The 20,484-nt window shown below is 34.1% G+C and overlaps 1 protein-coding gene across 1 annotated transcript in view; it reads left to right on the forward strand.

Moving 5' to 3' along the window:
- Positions 1 to 9,281: 9,281 nt before the first annotated feature.
- LOC100741264 (4-coumarate--CoA ligase 1-like) overlaps positions 9,282 to 20,484 on the forward strand; it is a 76,212-nt gene continuing 65,009 nt past the window's right edge. The window contains exon 1 of the mRNA XM_024369422.2: positions 9,282 to 9,542. The gene's annotated coding sequence lies outside the window, so the exon portion shown is untranslated. The remainder of the gene's footprint in view (positions 9,543 to 20,484) is intronic.

Raw genomic sequence — 20,484 nt, forward strand, 5'->3', positions numbered from 1 at the left:
ATCAATGTCCGTATGTATATATATATATATATATATATATATATATATATATATATATATATATATATATATATATATATATATATATATATATATATATATATATATATATATATATATATATATATATATATATATATATATATATATATATATATATATATATATATATATATATATATATATATATATATATATATATATATATATATATATATATATATATATATATATATATATATATATATATATATATATATATATATATATATATATATATATATATATATATATATATATATATATATATATATATATATATATATATATATATATATATATATATATATATATATATATATATATATATATATATATATATATATATATATATATATATATATATATATATATATATATATATATATATATATATATATATATATATATATATATATATATATATATATATATATATATATATATATATATATATATATAGAGAGAGAGAGAGAGAGAGAGAGAGAGAGAGAGAGGATCTCGATATTAATGGTACAAATGAGGTGAGGGTGATTCTGCAAAAAAATAGAAATCAGAAATATAAAGTAAATTTTTTTCATTTAAAACATGAAGAAAATTTCGAGTTCGAAAATTTGCCAAATATATCTGGACTAGACTAATTCCGATCTGGGCAGGAAATGGAAAATGGAAAGTGCAAGACAAAATTTCTGCGCAAAATGCTTCGTTTCCGAGAATAATATTTAAAAATTGATCAAGTAAGCGCAGCAGGATTATTCTGAACTAAACACGTTAAAACACCATCTTTTGAAAATAATGTTACATTTTTCACTTATTTTCGCATCTAGAATAATCTCTTACTAATTATTAGTCTATAAGCTATTAGCCAATTTGCTACAATGACGATCTCAAAATTTGTCGCTTTTATATTGGTAAGGAAAAAAACTTTCTGTTAGAACTGTTTTGTAAATGAATTTTAAACGATGATAGTTCAAACTCGTTTTCTCTAAAATCGTGATTTTTCTGTTACGTCATTGATACAGTAAATGAGCGGTTTGTCAGAAAGGACAAAATATTCCGACGATTGAAGAAGAAATAGCCGCTTTTTCACATATATAGGGTGATACGTAACTTGCGGTGCAATTGGGTACGGAGGGGTTCTACGACAAAGTATAAAACGAAAATAGAATAAAAGTTTTCATGTGACGCTTCGGTTCCGAGAAAATCGAGTTTGGAAAGGAGGATGTTAAAAAGAGGCCATTGTTGGACTTTCTTGCGTATTAAAAGTTCTCGTAGCACATTTAAGAGCACCGCTCAAGAAAGAAAAAATGTTGTTAATATTTATCCGAAATGTGATGGAAAAATTAAAAAAATGAGTGTGAACATAGGAAAGATAATCTTCATTTTCTTCAGATAATGATCTATTTGCGAAATAATTTAGAAATTCCGCTGGTAAATCGATTAAAGTTTGAAATCGAGCAGTTGTTGGCTATTGTTCTCACGTAGCAACAATCTGGTGGTAGTTTAGATTTGCTCCATTTCAAACTTCAATTGATTTATCAGCAGAATTTCTCAAGAATTATTATCTCGTGATAGATGAATGCATTATTCCGTAGCTGAATCAAAATTTAGAGAAAATGAGAATTAAGTGTAAAATATGGGTAAATTTGACTGGTGTCACCTTCTCATCTTTGCATTCGTTGTTTTCGACTTTCCCATCACATTTCAAGTGAATGTTAATAATATTTTTTCGTTCGTAAGGAGGTCCAAATATGGCCATTTCTTACCTTATTCTCTGAAATCTCTTATTCTTTGACAAGTACATATAAACGTGGCTAATTCCGAACTGAACAGGAGTAAATAATCGGCAGAAGGTTTAACAACGCGCGAAAATAAGTAAATAACGTAGAATAAAATGTTTTTACGAGATATTGGTTTCGAGAGAAATAAATTTGAAATTGTATCAGAGCAGTTCTTAATTAAACATATTCGAAATTTAATTGCTCGAAAATGAAGCCTTAAACGGAAAAAAAGATTATTTTACATTTTCGACTTATTTAATAAGCTCCAGATGATTGTTTACTCATACCTAGTTGGTATTTAACCAAGTTTAAGTATATTTGGTAAAGTTTCAAAGTCTAGCTAGTTTCGACTTATTTTTCACATAGAATCACCCTGTTGCCGATTGTATTACGTTTACTGAAACACCTTGTATGTACATTGTCTTGTATTCTGTATATCAATTTTTTCTTCGATTATTGCAAGGTTACATGAAAAAACGTGTTAATTTATACTTTTACAGTAGTTGAAACTGTTGCGAAATTAAGCAGTGTAAATGAAATAGTAATGTAAAAAAGGTACGAAGGTGTAGCAGTACTCAGAAAGAAGCGTAAAGATGTGGCAGCTAAATTATCGTGTCCGTGGAAACAAGAAAATTCCTGAATATGCCTGTTTTCAGAAATGTAGCTAGAGTACACGACAACTTGTTACACACATAGATGAAAATTAAGATTAGTACTGAGAATTTGCCCTACAGCTGTATCTAAGAAGTAATTTAATGGAATTAGCATCTTAATTAACTGTTCTCCATTAACAACTCTAAGAAACGATGACTCTTTAAATGGCGAATATAAACCTGCGAATAAAATAAGGTTATCCCATAAGTAATGCGGTTTTTGTGGGAGTTAAGTTTAGAACAATGGGAATTGTTAACATTGGAGTTTTAAAAAATTAGAATAAAAAGCTAAATGGAAAAGAACCCCAAGAGATAATTTTCTATTTTCATTTGGCATAAGGAAACCAACAAACGCGTCACCTAGTATGCCTTAATATTTATCAAATGCATGTAAATATTTTCTAAAAGTATCATTTCATTTTCACGTCAGTTATCACGACAATTGGTCTCGTGGCCAATAGCGTACAATTATATTAGTTTTATAAAAATTTATACTTCTATTAAGCTGTTTCGACTATCAAACAGCAAAGTTATTATACGCGCCTGCGATATTTCTTTATAAATATCTCGTTTCCCTTTCGATTTACATGATATACATATTCCGTTTATACACTCTTCGCCAAAAAAATAACCCAGGTATGCTATCTTTAATTCCTCAATGACGCGTGCATAGTTTTTCGTCTGTAATGTTTAATGTCAAAGCATTATGAGCTCAGGATATGCGGTTCGTTGAAAATAATTAAAAATCTTATGAGATTTAGTGTGTAACAAAAAAAATTGTATTGTAAAATTGTATAAATTGTAACTAACAATAATTACTTATCAAACATATATACTTATTTAATAACGGGTACACCCTCCTTTATTTTCTATTACTTCTATTATACGATTTGGTATCGATTTATATAGTTTCTGGGTATAATTTTGACTTAACGTATCCCATTCGCGTATAATTGCATTTTTTAATTCTTGTACATGTCGATACTGCTTTCCATTCACGTATACGCCGTGAACAAGTTCTGCCCAGCTATTTTCAATAATATTAAGTTCCGGGCAGCGTGCAGGCCACGGCAAAATAGATATAGTATTTTCATTAAAGTATGATTGGACCAATTTTGATGTGTGTACAGGTGCATTATCTTGTTGAAAGATGTAATTAGGTCCAGAAATGCGTTCTGCATGATTATTTATTTGTTCTTTGATTAAATTTATGTATTGGATACTATTCATTCTCCCAACGATGAGCTTGATACTTGTCTTTTCGAAATAACCGATGTCGGCCCAAACCATCACGCTGGCTCCTCCTATTTGTCGTCGAATTGCTGACATTGTCTCTTATCTTACGTCATGAAAATAATATTTTAACCCATCAGGAACATCCAAGTTGAATCTTTTTCATCTGAAAATAGTACCCTTATCCATTTCTTTTTCCAATGCATTCTTTCTTTTGCAAAGCGTAAACGTTCTACTTTGTGTTTCGTTGTTAACGAAGGTTTCTTTTTCAATTTTAGCCTCTTAATATTTTTGCAGGTTAGTAGAACTCGACGGACACTTGAAACACTGGCGCTAACACTAGATTTTTCCATTATCTGCTTCGTTGTTAACTGCGAGTTGGAAACTACACACAAAATTGCTCGCTTATCACGATCGAATAACGATGACGCCCGACCAATACTTTTCTTTTTGCCATAATCTTCAACATTTTTTAAGAAATTGTGTATTACTCTGCGACTTCATCTTATTACTTTCGATATTTTTGCTACTGATAACTGTTGCTGTTTTAGTTCAAGAATTTGCTTTTTCTCAGACTCGTTACAAATTTATATAATATTGTACTGTAATCTTTACTCATTGATAGGTCATCAACTACTGAGCAATTTCTAAACATATTAGCAGAGTGTGTTATCATTTCGACCTTAGTATGGAATAGTATTTCTTTGTTACACGCTAAACCTCATAATATATTTAATTATTTTCAACGAACCGCATATTCTGAACTTATAATGTTTTGATATTATACGTTACAGACGAGAAACATTACATGCGTCATTGAGAAATTAAAGATAGCACAAGATAGATGGGTTATCTTTTTGACGAGGAGTCACAACGCGTCTGGATAGATCGGGACAAACTTATGTGTTAATGAGGTCAACTAGATAAAAGAAGTACATGTGATATTACGTCCGAAAATGCTTTATCGAAGAATTATAAATGTTCAAAGATTTCGAGGGAAGTTGTTTTAAGACTCGTTATACAGAATCAAATACTGAAAAGGGGGAAACGATAAATTTACATACGCTTTAACGCGAACTTTTCATTTATAAACAGTTTATAATTGAAATATTAAAATGTTCGTTTCTTTTAATCAATTGAAATTTCGTTGATAAATAAAATGGCATAATTAATTATTTTGAAAGTGATACAAGTTCAATTTTGTATGAAACAGGGGAGACCAAATTTGAAACGTTAGATTTTCACCAACTGGACGAGGAAGATTGTAGAAATTTGAAAACATATTAACATCTTCGTATAAACATGTTACTCCAATTACATGTCAAAAAACGTCAACTCTTGTTACCCACTTGAACTCACTAATACATAGTATAAATCTGGTCCCGACTTTTTCGAACACCTTGTATTCGAACACACTGTATTCATTTTCAATATAATTAAAGCAACAAATCACTATAAAAATTATACTCACTGTCCTGTATGAAGGGAAGAAAAATTATTTTGGATCGCAGGCGATTAACGACGCGAGGAAATGTAAGGTAGGATTTGGTCTGTGTAGTCAGGCGTCGGACGAATTAGATCCTCGTTGGACCGAGATTGAATTACCTGCGCCTGTTTACCCGACATTGTGTGTTCGATGCCTATAACCAATATGCCGACATTGAACTTTCAATTAGTGTCACTTAACTCTGCAAACACAGCCGCTCCCGTTCCGGTGAGTCGTGTCGCCCGACGCTTTCTTCAGTTTTCTCGCGTTACGTCGCCGCCGAACAGCCTTCTTCCTTCCCTTTCTGTTTAGTTTTCGTTATCGAGCGCTCAAACAACCCTGAAACAGCAAACTGTTCCGTTGCTGCTTCCACCAGTATATATATAGCGACTATCCTTTCTGAATTCCTCAATTCAGTAATTATTTAGTATAAATTCGAATAGGGCTGACCTTGCCGACCTCAATGACCCTGAAATATAGTGCGAAAGTCAACAAACACTCTGAATAACTTGTTCCTATACATAGTTAGACAAGTATTCGTGCACCGTTTAGAATAGAATAACTTTCTTAAAATCGAACCAAACGACCTCAGCCTTTTCGAGAATCTGGAAGGGTTAGCTCACGAGATGATATCTAAAAGAAATTTTGAAATATGGAAAAGAAAATAGTAAAGGTCATCTTGCACAACTTGTTTATTTGGGCTTGTAATAGAAATTGAAGTAACAAATGTTGAACACTTGTATCAAAATATATACACGCTGAAAATTTCATCGAATAACGTTGCTATGAGCTAATGGTTCTCGCGTCTCCCACCCTATAACGGTAATAAATCCAAGATGCTTAAAAATTAATTTTTAAACAAATTAAAGTTAAGATCCCTACATCTTTCGATGCTTGTCACTTGTCACAACTGGCATAAAATCTACAAAACGTGCTTTTTAAATTTTCACTACAGGCTCGGATAAAAAGACTTTTACTACTGTAATCGCCATTCCCTAGATGTTTCAATTTGCTCAACATTTCTTTTACGCATTATTTAACGAACTGTGACGGATGAAAAGAGAGTTTTGCGTTTCGTCCCGGAACTACCGGAGGACTCGTCGGTAAGGCTATGCCCGGTAGTCCCTGCCTTAGACGTAGAGGGAGTCTCGCTAGGAACGGTATTTGTATCAATCGTCCGTATATTCGACCGCTAGCGAGTTAGACGGACTCGTTGTCGTCGTAGCCCTCTAGTGTTGGCGGTTGGTACCAGCGGATCGCCCGGAAGGTGTTGCGCCGCGTTGATGCCTTGACCTGTCGGCGTCCTCTATTGATACCGATCCGCCACAGAACTAATCCTTCTAGCTTCTAAAAAAAGCTCGTCGTTTGGTGCAATTTAAAAAAAGCTATCGACTATCTGTATAACCGCTGTATGGCTTTAGCCTTCAAGTTAAAAACCAATATGTTTAATACTATACTATTTATCATTTAACATATACACTATGTCATAAAATTAAATCGTGACCCGGAAATCGTCAGTTTTCGAACTGCTGTAACTTTTTAAAAAATGGTCTACCTGGGCTCGTTTCTTCACAACTTTGAACCTAATTATTTCGAAGATCCGTTTTTGTTGCAATATGAAGTAGGAAACCAACGTTGCATTTCTTCATTTCAAATCTGAAAAATTCTAACGACACTGCGGAATTTAAGAGGGATTTCAGGTAGTTGGATTTAAAATGAAATTTAAAGTCAGACTTAGATGACAATTAGATTTACGCAAGAGTTTGAATATTTGCGATAGATTTTCGGTTGGAACGCGCGTCTCTTTTAAGGGAAGTTTCCCTCTGCCGTCTCCGAAATGACAAAAGTGTGGAAAAGAGAAACTGTTTTCCATACAGTGGCACGAGTTTGGCCAAATCTAGACAATCGAGACATCAATCCAAGCAATTGCAGCAGCGTGGGAAGGCATCGGAAATGTAAACGAGGCGCGACACTTCGACGCCTAAGAACCCTCGAGGATCGGGCTCTGGAGGTTTCCTGCATTTTCAAGCGGCGCGTCCGACTCGTAGCTGATTTATTGCACCAGACCCCGGTGGGCGTTGTTACACCGGTTAGAAAATACCTGACCATGTCTGCAGAGTGTCTAGAGTGTAGCTGTTGACAGGTTTTCGTTGCTTTCCCCGAGAACGAGGGGGGTTTCCAGGCTCGTCGTCTGCTGGCCTAACAATAGCAAACGTCCCATTCAGAAACTGTTTCTGTTCTAAGAAATCGGTCAGTCCTCGCCCGCGGATTATTGCGCGATTCGTAATATGTAAGTTGGTAATACAGGCCAGGCACTATTCGCGAAATATCACGCTTCGTGATGCAAATGGGTTTTAATCTCAGGAAAGTAGCTACATACGTATTCAACACGGTTCGCGATAATCCTTAGATCGAGCTAGGAAATTAGTTCGGAAAATAAGCTATGTATCTTTAGCTTTCTTTTTTTATTTACAGTATTCACCATCGTCGTTTTAATCGTTCCTCGTGCCATCATTGTCGAACCGTGTAACTTGCATATTATCACGTTTCATAGTCAACATTCACCGCTGAATTTTCATTAAATAATCCATACATTCGTCTAATATCGTGAATAAGATAGAATAAAATATCGGATGACACGTCGAAAATACAATCTCCCGAAAATCATAGTACAATCGACCTAGTGAAAAGAATAATTCATTTAAAAAAGCAAAGAAAGAAGAATTCATTTAAAACTCCGCTTTGGAAAAAGATAAGTTTGGAAATTCATCAGCTTCCGAGGTATCAAACTTTTGTTTTTGTTCACGTTTGTATTATTAAACATAGGCAATGCCATGATTTGCTTTTTATTATTGCTATTATACAGGGTGGTTGGTAACTGGTGGTACAAGCGGAAAGGGGGTGATTCTACGCGAAAAAAGAAGTCGAAAATATAGAATAAAAATTTTTTTTGTAATTTTTTTTTTAATTTTTCCATCGAGACAACGATCTACAGTGAGATCCGTTATAACGCGACGTGATAAAGTGCAAGCGTACCGAGTGAAAATTCAAAGTCGATTTTCTCGAAAACAAAGCCTCAAACGAAAAATTTTTATTCTATATTTTCGACTTCTTTTTTCGCGTAGAATCATCCTCTTTCCGCTTGTACCACCAGTTACCAACCACCCTGTATATCCGTTATAACCTGACTTCCGCCACATAGATCTGTCCTATTAATTTCCTTTATTCTCTATTTTATTGGAATAGTTTCATAAATAAGGGTAAGATTAGTACTTTTTAGGAATCGTTTTATTAATGCAACAAATGTTCGAAATGTTGTCTGCTCTTTAAACTAAATTATTATGCGTCTCTTGTAGTAAATTATGTGCGTTGTGTAAATCTTCCAACGCTAAACCGATGTTTCTTTTTAATTCGTCTACGCCATTACTATTCATGGAGTACACCTTGGATTTAATAATACAAACCCGAGCAAAAACAGAAGTTGCAGGTCCCGAAACATGCAATTAATACACGGGTGCCTGGCGGATTTTTAAATTTACTTTTTCTCCCTTTTTTCAAAAATTAAGCATTAAATTTTGCATTTAGCGTCATCACCCGCCCGACTGTACCACGAATTTGGAGACAGTTGAAGGGAAACGTGTATAAATATTCTCAAGTGCTTTATTTACTTTCCATTTTTAATTAAGCAATAAATGTCATACTTTAATGTCCCAGTAATATCAATTCCGTTATTTTCGCCAGTTCTTTAAAGTAGCCCAAGTAAGATTAATAAAAATAAACACAGCAAATGCGAATAAACCAGAGATCAAAGTCGGTGGTTGATGTTCAGAACTAAAGAATGATGAGTTATACTAGCTAATAAAACAGTGAAGATCGGCATCGATGTACTCTCGTTAAATACGGCTTGTTCAGACAAAAATATAAATATTAATTTCAATCATTGACTAAATAAAAAATATTGTGTACTATTGGGATATATAGTAAGTAAAATTTCTGTATTCGACGGATGAAATTAGGCTCAGAGTCATATTTCTTTCGATTTTGCTAATACATTCTTTTGAATAATCTATATTCTTTACCATTAAAGAAGATGAGATCAAAACACAATCAACCCAGTCACATACATATAATATTCGTTTGCCGAGTGATAAGTGCATAAATGATAAGTGCTTTGAGTGAATATTACAAACGGGCGCACAAGTACATAATTTTTGCTCCTTCGAATCGTATTCCACGTCGACCGATAACAGCAACGCTGCTTGAAAAGGAGAAGGAACCAACGAAGGCATCGACGCAACAGTGCTGCACGACGCCGATTTCCAACTAACGAGCATCTGTCTTTGGCAAAAGGTAAGTTCGTTGCGCTATCAATCAGATTCAATTCTCCCTCCTCCCGTACAGCTTCGATCTCTCGATATAGAAGTACGTAAAACGATACTCGTTTAAGGCGCAGATTACGATGTTCCATAAACTTTACCTCATCGTTTCGCGCTTCTCAAAGCATCGCAGAAACCTTTGCTAAAAATTGGGTGGCCTACGAAAATCCTCACGTTTTGTTCCTGCGGACGGAACATGTGGATATCCGTATCATTATAGCTTTCCAAGTCAGTATATCGTAGAGGTAATTTAAGTGAATATCCAACGAGCGCTTGACGATTGAACGAATGCTTTGACTAATGATCCAAAAGTACCTCTCTTTCGTTGTTGGCATTCATTTTGGAGGGTCAAAATTATTGTAACAACTTTGAAGAAACAAGTAGAGCAACATCGTTGCTGGCAACGCGAGCGAGCATGTGTTTAACAATTTTTCTACTACTGCCTCTGGCAGATTTAAGAAAAAGCGGATTAATAGTCTACCGGTCCGTAACCGAAGTCAACAAAATGCTGATTTATAAGCTATCGGTCGATAAATGCTGGCATTTTAAAGACCATTAATAGGCTGTCAATAAGCAATGTGTTAAAATGACTTGGGTCGAAAATTTCGCAAGTGAATGATCGAAGTGGAAGCTTACGGAAAATGGATTATAGAAACAAGTAAACACTTTAATCGCATTATTTATTACTTTAATGTACGGAAGATAGGAAAATACGCAAAACGGTATAGTTACGTTTACGTTATCTCTGTTTTTCATGCGTTGAATTTGACAAAGTAAAGTTAACGTATCTGTTAAATTAATAGTTTCTCGACGTAAACAAGTTAATGAATTTTTTGTACAGAATGTCCTGTTGAATGGATGGATGTATTAAAAAATATACGATTCCATTTGAAGTAACGTCGAAGACGTTTGTATGTCCTCTACGCGTTCTCTTACGAAAAAACTAATCACGTTAAGTTATGCCCATCTCGAAACCATTCGTCTTGTCCCTGAAACATTTCTTTAATATTATCAAGGACAAACGAGATATTCCAAGTGATAAACTTAGCTGGGGCATCTTGTATGTATAAGTCGTGGATAGTTGTACCGATGAGTAAACTGTATGTCGCAAAAGATACGTTTAAAAATTAGGTTTTTAGATCGAAATCAGTAATTATCGACTGATCGAAACCAGTATTTAAGTTTTCACCATCAAGAAGACACGGGATTGTAGCAAGTCAGTGAGATAAGTCACACAGAGACTAAGACTATGGATTAAAAAGAAGACTAAGAAAGAACTAAAAGCTTGAAAATGACATTGTGTCCTAAGAAGAACCTGTTAGAATGCTTTAAATACTTAAATAGTTAATCGATACTTGGATTTCAATAACTTGACGATGTATTTTATTTTGATGATGATTTTATTAAGATCTGTAATAAATAAAAGTGCGAGATACTTTTGAGAAATGTAAGGATGAGTAATGCCAATAAGAAAGAATAGCCATAAATTGCTACTACTCGTAATCATGGATGGAACACGTGAAAACAGAAAAGTGAGAGATGAATGCGAGGATCAGATACAAGTATTATACTTCAATAGTAGCTTTTAAATTGTACTGCATTTATTTCTTTGATCTCACCTTAAATCTTAACTATACTACTCGAATTGTCAAAATGTAAGATATATAAGGTATCAAACACTTTCATGTGTTTGACCATAAAATGATTTAAGCAAAGATTTCTCCGATTACTTGGGCAATATAAATTCCAACTTACTTGCTACTCTCATTAGAAACCTCTTGCCGGAAAATCGTTGTTACGGGCCAGTGATCCAAATATAATTACTACCATCGTCGACAGGATGATTTAAGAGGTTGTGCTACGTTGGGTAGCTTTATGAAACCGAGCACTTCATAAAATACTCGTACTTTTAGGAATTTTTAATACTCGCGATTAACACTTTTCATCGTTCGGATTAGATATTTCTATACAATGTATTCGTCTTATAAGATCAAAGGCCTTTCGTCGTACTTTAACATTTTCATTAAAACTTGGAGTTTAAACTTTAGCTTTCTTTTAAGCTTTTTCGAATTTGAAAATTCTTAAGTTTATACAATATCTTACAACGATATAGGTAACATGTTGTATCTTGAAATATCCTCTACTATCAAGCAAAGAAAAAAGCAAAAAATATTAATTTTTGGTATAATGCTTATATAAGTAGTCATTTCGAAAAACAATTTACCTAATTAAATTTGCCACTAAAAAACAAATAATTTTCATATACAACATTTGTTTGTACTTCAAGGAGTTTCCGAGGTATTAAGAATAATTTCAGCCCTACTTTGAGGACTGTTTTCGCCTCCTGAATATCATCGATATAATGAAATATGGATCAAATGTCTTCGAAAGCTAATGAATTTCATGAAAATTGGTTGTCAACACTTGGAAAATCTCCCTAAGTAACGAATCAGTAGCGACATTAACGTATTGAAACTAATGAAGCACAATACTGTTTTACTCGGAATTCAACATCTTCCCATGCTTTTATACAAAAAATATAGCGTTGTGTTCCAAATACTACAGCTGGCGTTGACATTGAAATCTCCGAATCGTCCCCACCTATTAAAATTAGCTGAGACGCCTTATATGTTATTATAACATTTAAGATTCTGCGATTTTTTCTCTTCTCATTCACCATATTCTAACGCATACGTATCTACGTGAACACGGTAATTTTCATTCTCTCGATCGGCACACCTTTGCAAACCAAATTTATTTCTTTTCGATAATTAAAAGTTGAATGCGCGAATAAATTAATAAATCAATATATAGCAGCATATAACTAGGATAACAACTTTATTACGTTTGAATCCGTTTAAACTATTGGAGAAGGAAATATACACTTTGCACTGGAATGGGCATAAAACTTTTACAAGAACTCAAGAACAAACGTTCCGTTAACGCCGTGCAAATTCTAAACGTAAAGTTTCGTTTTTATTACCAAAGGTAGGAAGCGCGACAAAGTTTCACTGTTTTTCCGATAGTTAAAATTTCCAGAAATTGTACAAGTTAAATGTCTAGGAAGTCGAAGCGTTGGCTCGGTGCTCATTAAAACCTGATACTTCATCGTGTCAATAAAAGTACATGCAACGGCCAGTACAATTGCGCGACTAAATAATTTACCGTTTAATAATCAGGACGTAATTTTCGTTTGCTTATAATTTAATCTACGGAGGTTCGTTGTCTGCTTCATTTCTTCATCCATGACACTAGCAATTATCAATACGAATTATATATGTATGTGCATGTGCTGGATATTAAACGCGTTGATTTATTTAATGACGAGATAAGTGTCTATTTATACTGGTCGGGGAAGTAGCGGAAAGTTTGAATTCGATTCCGGTTGATGGTTGCTCGTAGCGGCGATATTGTTTTGTTCAGAGTTTTTTTACTTTTAAATCTTGCACATGGAAAACCGCGTTGATACTCCGAGGCAAAACAACGGCATGAGTCACTCTCGATTCGAATCGTTCTGTGACTCATGTGCCGCTCCATACATATACCAAATATATTATATCTATAGGATGCGGCACGTAAAGGTAACCACTTAGATCAATGCACAAATAATGCTTTTAATGAAAAGAGGTTTCAGATAAGATAACGTATCATAGATACGTATGCACGTCCTCCATAGGTAGTCTAATTATAATCACATATAGTTCCTAGTTTTTGAGCTAGTATGTTTAGCAGCATGCATATATTTTCGTTACTTGTGCAGATATAAAATATGTATGAGGAAATAGTTCTTTGCATATTTTTATCATCGTATTATTTTAGTTGATAAACAATGGACTTGAAACATGCTGCCTTGAGATGACGTTGGTAGAAACTTTGTGGTAATTTGAAAGTAAGAAATTGAACATTTTCTTACCTTTGACCAAGATTTTATTATTTTACACGAGATCTTGGATTCGACTGGCCTTGCTTTCGAGATTCCAATAAATTGCATTGTTAAGTACCATCAACCTTGTTTGATGACACTTCTGGCATTATTATCTGTAACGATTATAAATATCCTACGAATCGAAACACAATCACAATTGAGTCAACGTGTTAATTGAAGCAGTGGAAAACTCTTTCATCTTGTTCGTTTCATTCACGTCGACGTGTACGGTCAATAAAAAAAAATAGAAATGGTGCTAATGTATGGAAAAGCCGTCAGAAATTCTGTAGATGCACAGCGACTACATCATTTCTCCAACTATGATCGAACGTGCAACGAAATGATCAATCATTCGTATCGGAATATGTGTCGTATAGGAAAATGTCTTGAAAATAACGGAGCTTATATCGGGAATTTCTTGTAAAATAATAACAATTTTAGGCAAAAATAAGGAAATTTCCTATTTCCCTCGCAATTATCATGAAATGTCTACTCAATGTTGTTTCGAGATCAACATATTTACGTGTTTAAAATTCATTTCTTGTCAGCTAGAAATATCCCGTTATTATGAAACAAACCGTCGATGAACTTGAAACGTCGAAACAAGATATCTTTGAAGGAAAAAAACACGAAACACGAAACACGATATTCGCCGTTCTAAACTAAATAACTTTTTCCCCGTATATGTTTCCTTATCCGCAAAAATAACGAAGATATCAAAAGGGAAACGACTTGTATAAAAATAATGATAAATGGTAGCAATCGAATTTACGATACATTTAGAAAATCGGATGAAATAAAAATTAAGTCATGCTAGCGTCAGGATATCTCGAAAACGAAGGTTTCATGTATAGGAAAAAGTTGTTCAAAATGTGGACCTTCACTTGAATGAAATCGATTTCAAGTGCATTAAAGCCGGTGATTGTTGATTAGCCTTTATTACTTTTCAATGGAACAGAATTATTATATACTATTAGGAAAAAGTTTCCCAAAGTTTATCAGAAGTTAACAATTCTGTGAAACGGAAAGGAATTGAAACACAGGAGCGTAATTACAATTTTATACAGGAATGGCGAAACTGGAACTAAGAAGCCAATAAATCTGCAAAGCCCAACCAAGTGTAGAAGCGGGAAGTTAATCTAAACATTGTGAAATTGATTTATCAAATCGTGAACGAATAAAGCAGATATTTTAATCCAAGATCTTTCGTAACTTTGAATCAAGTTTTCCCACTTCTTCGTTATAGTTGGCTTTATTATAACGGATGAAAAAGTTAAAGATTAGAAGTGGAACGATTATAAGCACTCACAAGATAATTGTGCAACGCAGCCTAAACATGTGACTCAAGAGACAACTTATGTATATTCTTATTATTAGAGTTCAACAATAATCCCTCATTTCCAACGAATTTCTTCGACTTGTGCATGCCGAAATCAAACTAGTAAATTTATCTTAATAAACCAGCAATAATCGAACTATACTGCATGTTCACTTTAACTAAAAAGATTGAATAAAATAAATATTTCAAGAATCTTCTTAGTTATAATAGTAGAAATATTTAGTAGGTTGAAATATATTTTATAGCTTTTATTTTTTATAAATATTCTATAGTTTATAGCGTTTGCGTATTTAGAAAATATTTTGCTTATAAAAATATAAACATAAAGTATAATGTTATACGCAAAAATCACACCGAAATTTCTTTCTTAAACTATAGATACGTATACACAGTTTATGGCGTCATTTGAATACACTCGAACAACTGGTCCATCTCGCAGACGCATTAAACGCAGTCATTTTCCAATAAATTTGCCGACTGTAACTAATAAATGGTAGAATGAGATTGCCATTTTGAAATATGAAAATAAAGATAATAAAGATGCATCCAAATAGAAAAAAGACAAGATAGAAGTATTTGCCCTAAATACTGAAATGTAATTACAAATAAGACTCAACAGAACAGTGTGATGCACGTAAAACGACGAATCGTTACAAGTCGTATTGCAATTAACGAATACTACTGTTTATGTCTTGCTGACAACTTGTTAGCATCATATTTGGAACAGCAATAAGTCTACGTACGCAATCACTATCTGGCTGCAACACTTAACAGTATAAATAGACAGAGAACGAAATGCGATCTCTGTATGATGAGAATGTTTACAGTAGAGCCCTCCTTATCGGAACACCCATTATCCGAATACCCTACATGCGAATGTTGTGTTATCCGAACATAATATTTCTCAGTAACGGATACCCTTTTCCGTTTCAAATGTGTACATACTTTATTAGCGTTTATTCTATTGACTGAATTCTGATTATAAGAATCTATTATGAATATTTTTATTACTATGGTACGCATTTCTGTTTATTACTTTTCTCTAATTGTATACACGATCGGTAAGACATTCACCAAACGACCGTCCTCGTTAAAAGAAGTAATTTTTGCCTGAAAATTTGTTTTTACAGTTTGTGAGTTGTAACATAAAATCTAAAATTAGCGGAATTATCAATTTGGCCTCTTAGAGTTAACGTTTCGTTATAGTTACCTATATATATATACGTTCTACACATTCCAAAAGTTTCATAATTTTCCGAATTTTCAGACTGGGATTGTCTATATTAACTATACTGAATTATTTCAAAAAGATTGCAAGAATAAATGCACACCTTGTGTACGTTTACTTACAGCGTTCGAGTAAGAAATATGTTTTTTATACAAAGAATATTTGCTTACGTGTTAAATAGCGTAAAAGACAGCTTTTGTCATTTCGACAGGAATAAAAAGTATTTTTACAATCAGAAACTTGTCAAAGTACATCGCGTGTTTCATTTACGATGAAATACCAATTTCAAGTAGATGGATTATTTTGTAATAATGAGTTTATAGAGGTAACCTTAGTTTCGATACTATCAAGGCGGCATAACCTCTTAAGCTTGCGCGGACCTAGTTATAAAGTGATAATAATTCATATAATCCATGATAACGATGCGCAAACTATAAAGGACAAACGATTCAGCTTGGTCGTAGCATAATCGAGAGTGGTGGATAAGGGGAGGTTCGAGCATGAACCGCAAGTATAAAATTAACTGAAAATTCAGGAAGATTATAATGATAATGCCGCTGCATAATGAAGGAGGATAATGTACCTTAACGATCGGTCAGTGATTAACCGCATACGCCTAGCCGATAATCTGGCCAGTTCACCCCGGCCCATATGCGTGGAACCGTCAAGATCCACCGTCAGAAGTGCCAACCACAGTGGTCCCTGTCGCCTTGGTAATTAGTGGAATAGCATTCGAGTGCAAGTTACGACTCATGGAGGGTGTTGTGGACTAGCCGTGCGGCAGACTAATCGATATCCGATCACTCGAGCAATACGTCAAGTACATCCCACGCGCGCTCTTTCACGATACGCGACCACGATCGTTTCATCCGGCCTGTCCACGATTCCACTCGATACCATTCTACTTTTCATGCAAAATGTTGCTTCATCCAGGCAAACGAGGCTTCGCTTCCTACAACCAGTCTGGTAGGTCACCTTCAAACCGATACGAAGAACACCAACCTGCAAATATCCCAAACCAATTCCTTCGTTTCGAATTACCCACAACTTTTCGCAGCTAGCGACTAGCACATGTACATATCGTATAGCTATTCAAGTTTTACGGAGAACTTTTCAAATAAAGCGTTTTATGAAAAGCACGGTAGAAGCTACGAACATCCATTCTTCGAATATCCTAATAACCGACCTTCTATTATCCGAACGTGGTATTTTTCAGCGATGGATACCTTTCCTTGTTTCAAATATATATAGGAAATTGCAGTGATTCTATGTGAAAAAATAAAAAAAATATGCTATAACATTTTTTCATCCGAGACTTCGTTTCCGAGAAAATCGAGTTTGAAAATTTGACATGTATATTTAAATTTGACTGCTGGATCAAAGAAGAGCAAATAATCGGCAGGAGCTTAAACTACATGTGGAAATAAGTGAAAAATATATGGTAAAATTTTTTCATAGGGTGCCTCGTTTTTCCGACAAAAGTAAATTTGAAAATATATCATGTCTGTGTATCAGACCATTTCGTAATTTTCGTAACAGATCGTTCCAACTTTATTTTCTTCGGAATGAGGCCTTAAACGGAAAAATATTATTTTACATTTTTTACATATTTTAACATGTATAATAACTTCGCGTTGGTTGCTTATTCATACCTAGTCAATACTTGGTCAAGTCTGAGTATGCTTGACATATTTCCAAACTCGATTTCCTCGAAGACAAAGCGACATGTAGAGATTTTTTATCCCATATTTTCGACTTTGTTTTATAACACGATTTGCGACTCACCCTGTATCTTACTAGTGTCGATTCAACCATCTGACCGATAAAAGCTTTTTACTCCGTTGCTTTAACAACACCTTTCTTCCGTAATTCCTTTAGTTTTACTTCGGCCGTCGACAATCACGTTCTGTTGCTGTATCAGTCACCGTAATCAAATTTGAATAAGCAGATTCAATAAATTCCAACACTTACATTTCACTAATGTTGATATACAACGTACCTATTCTTTCCTTAATTCGATCGAGTAAATTGTAATTAGAAGAATTTAGTACGAGACTGATAGCATTTCTAATCATCGAAACAGAATACGACATAACTAATAAACTCGTAAGTGGTCGAAAGTTGTAAATGCGACAAAATCAGCAAAAATTACAAATAAAAGATTGAAAAGCAAAAACACGATATTGAGAATAATCTAAAGCGTGTAGGTTCCTCGGATGCTGCTCTATGCAGTTGCTTGTATTGAAAAAGTTGTATGACTTGGAAGTGAAAAAGATACAAAGTACATAAATATTTAAAGAATCCATCGATTAATCGCAATTTGTGCGCGAATAAATGAAATTTCACATTAGAAAAGCGATTGTTTTATTATTCGAACAGACTTGGAAGAAAGACGTAACTTTCGTTTGCACGACGAGACAAATTTATTTCTGCTTGAAATATAGCGAAAGCCAAACACTAAGCCAAACTGAGCGTAAAAAGATTTGCAAGTTCTTTTTAAATAGAATGGCAAAAATGTGGCAAAAATGGCAAATGGCGCCGCATTTTAGTCGCTGAAGTTGGAAGATTGGTCTTCGTTGATGATATCTTGTTTTACATACATACGAAAGAAGGATTAAAAAAGAAACTGTGAGAGGATTAGCAACGGACAAGCGTAGAATACTCGACAAAAATAATCTACAGCAAGGTTTCTAAACTATGGGTCGCGATACAAACGAACAAGAAGTTGATCCAAGAGAAGAGAAGAAGCGTTGGCCGATTAGAGGAGTTATTAAACACCCTTTGGAATAGAATTTACAATAGAATTTAAAATAGAAAGGCTTGAGGTTCTTTTAACAGTTAAAAGGATTAGTTTACTAGACCTCGTCTAAAAAAAATATTGGGAAATTGCAGTTGGTCGGAAGCGCGAAGAAAATTTGAGAGATACGTTTTGTGAAATGTCAGTTATATGCATATGGAATGCTTCTGTATCGGTCGATTTAAAGGAAATTTTCAGTATGCATATAACTGCCATAAATCTAGAAAATATATTTTCTAGACTTTAATCACAGTTTAATTTACAGGATAAAAAGGTTCAAGAAGCAACCTTTGTTATCTTTTTCGCGATTCCGACCAATTGTAATTTTTGTCAATACTCTTCCTATACAACATCTAGGAAACCAACCTTTCTAACTTCTAAAGAAAACTCAAGTCGATTGGTTCGATTTTTACAAAGTTCTTTTAAGTGACGCTCGCATTTTCACGCACACGCGGAATACGAGCATAGACGATAGATGCGGAGCACAAGTGCGTAGGAGAGGTGCGACGCGTTGTTGTGGCGTGAAATCCAATAATTAAGTTTAGTATTAATCGTCGAGGGTCAGCTGGGCTCACACGAGCTACAGACACGTCCATCCTGACGAGGTGTTTGGTTCAGCCCTCCAGAGACTGAAATCGAGACCTATAGCCCGATTGTCGGATCCGCTGCACTACTAATTGCTCTACGCGGATTAATCGCTTGGATCTTATATGCATAGCTGATGCTATGTACAGGGTGCTCGAAAATGATTTGTCGCGAGCATCGTAGCGTTATTCTACGCTCCGTTTCAACTTCTTTGTCACACTTTTTAATTCCGTTATATTGCACTCATCGTTACGGCCCAAAGGCCCAAAGAAACTGCGGTTAGCACCTCGATCGTTCTTTTGAGAAAAAATGCTAAGCTTGCATTAGTTTTCAAACTTATTTCGTAATATGCTTACCTTTTATAGTCGGCTGCAGAGAAAAAGAATCTTTTTATATATATCTTCTATATACTCTGCAATTTGTCAATAGACACTAAGCAAATTGTTGCAAATGTGGTAAAATAGCACGACGATGGTATCTCCGTCAAGACAACGTTATCGTTATAATCAGTCTATAGCAATTTTACTAAATTTTTCAACGACATTTCTAACGAACATAATGTCCATTCCGTTTTTACTAATATTTTCCGCTTTATACATTACATTAAACAAATTCTACCAACAAACACGAATGGCAGCGAGGTTGTCAGGTCTGCTGTTTCACTTAACTGTGCTAATCAATGTAATACTTTATTTTCGTATTGCAGTTCTTTATATTAACATTTAACGATTTAAAATAAATATGACTGATGTTAGAAATTATTATTATTATTCTCATAGTATCATACTATGGTTATATTTGTCGTTAATTAACGCGTTCCATCTTGTGTAACACTGTTGGTTAAAAACTATTATACCTTAATGTCATTCAATATGTGTAACTTTAATTACCGATGTATTATTCGTACTATTTTAGTTAACAATTTCAGAGAAATTATTCAAAGTGTTTCTTCTACCTCGTGGAAAATATGTTATTTAATTCTTCCTGAAGAAGTAGTTTTGATTGAATTGAACAAAACAAAGAAATAGCTATATCATTCGCT

The sequence above is a fragment of the Bombus impatiens genome, unplaced genomic scaffold, assembly GCF_000188095.3.
Source record: "Bombus impatiens unplaced genomic scaffold, BIMP_2.2 scf_0577, whole genome shotgun sequence".
Taxonomy (NCBI): Eukaryota; Metazoa; Arthropoda; class Insecta; order Hymenoptera; family Apidae; genus Bombus; species Bombus impatiens.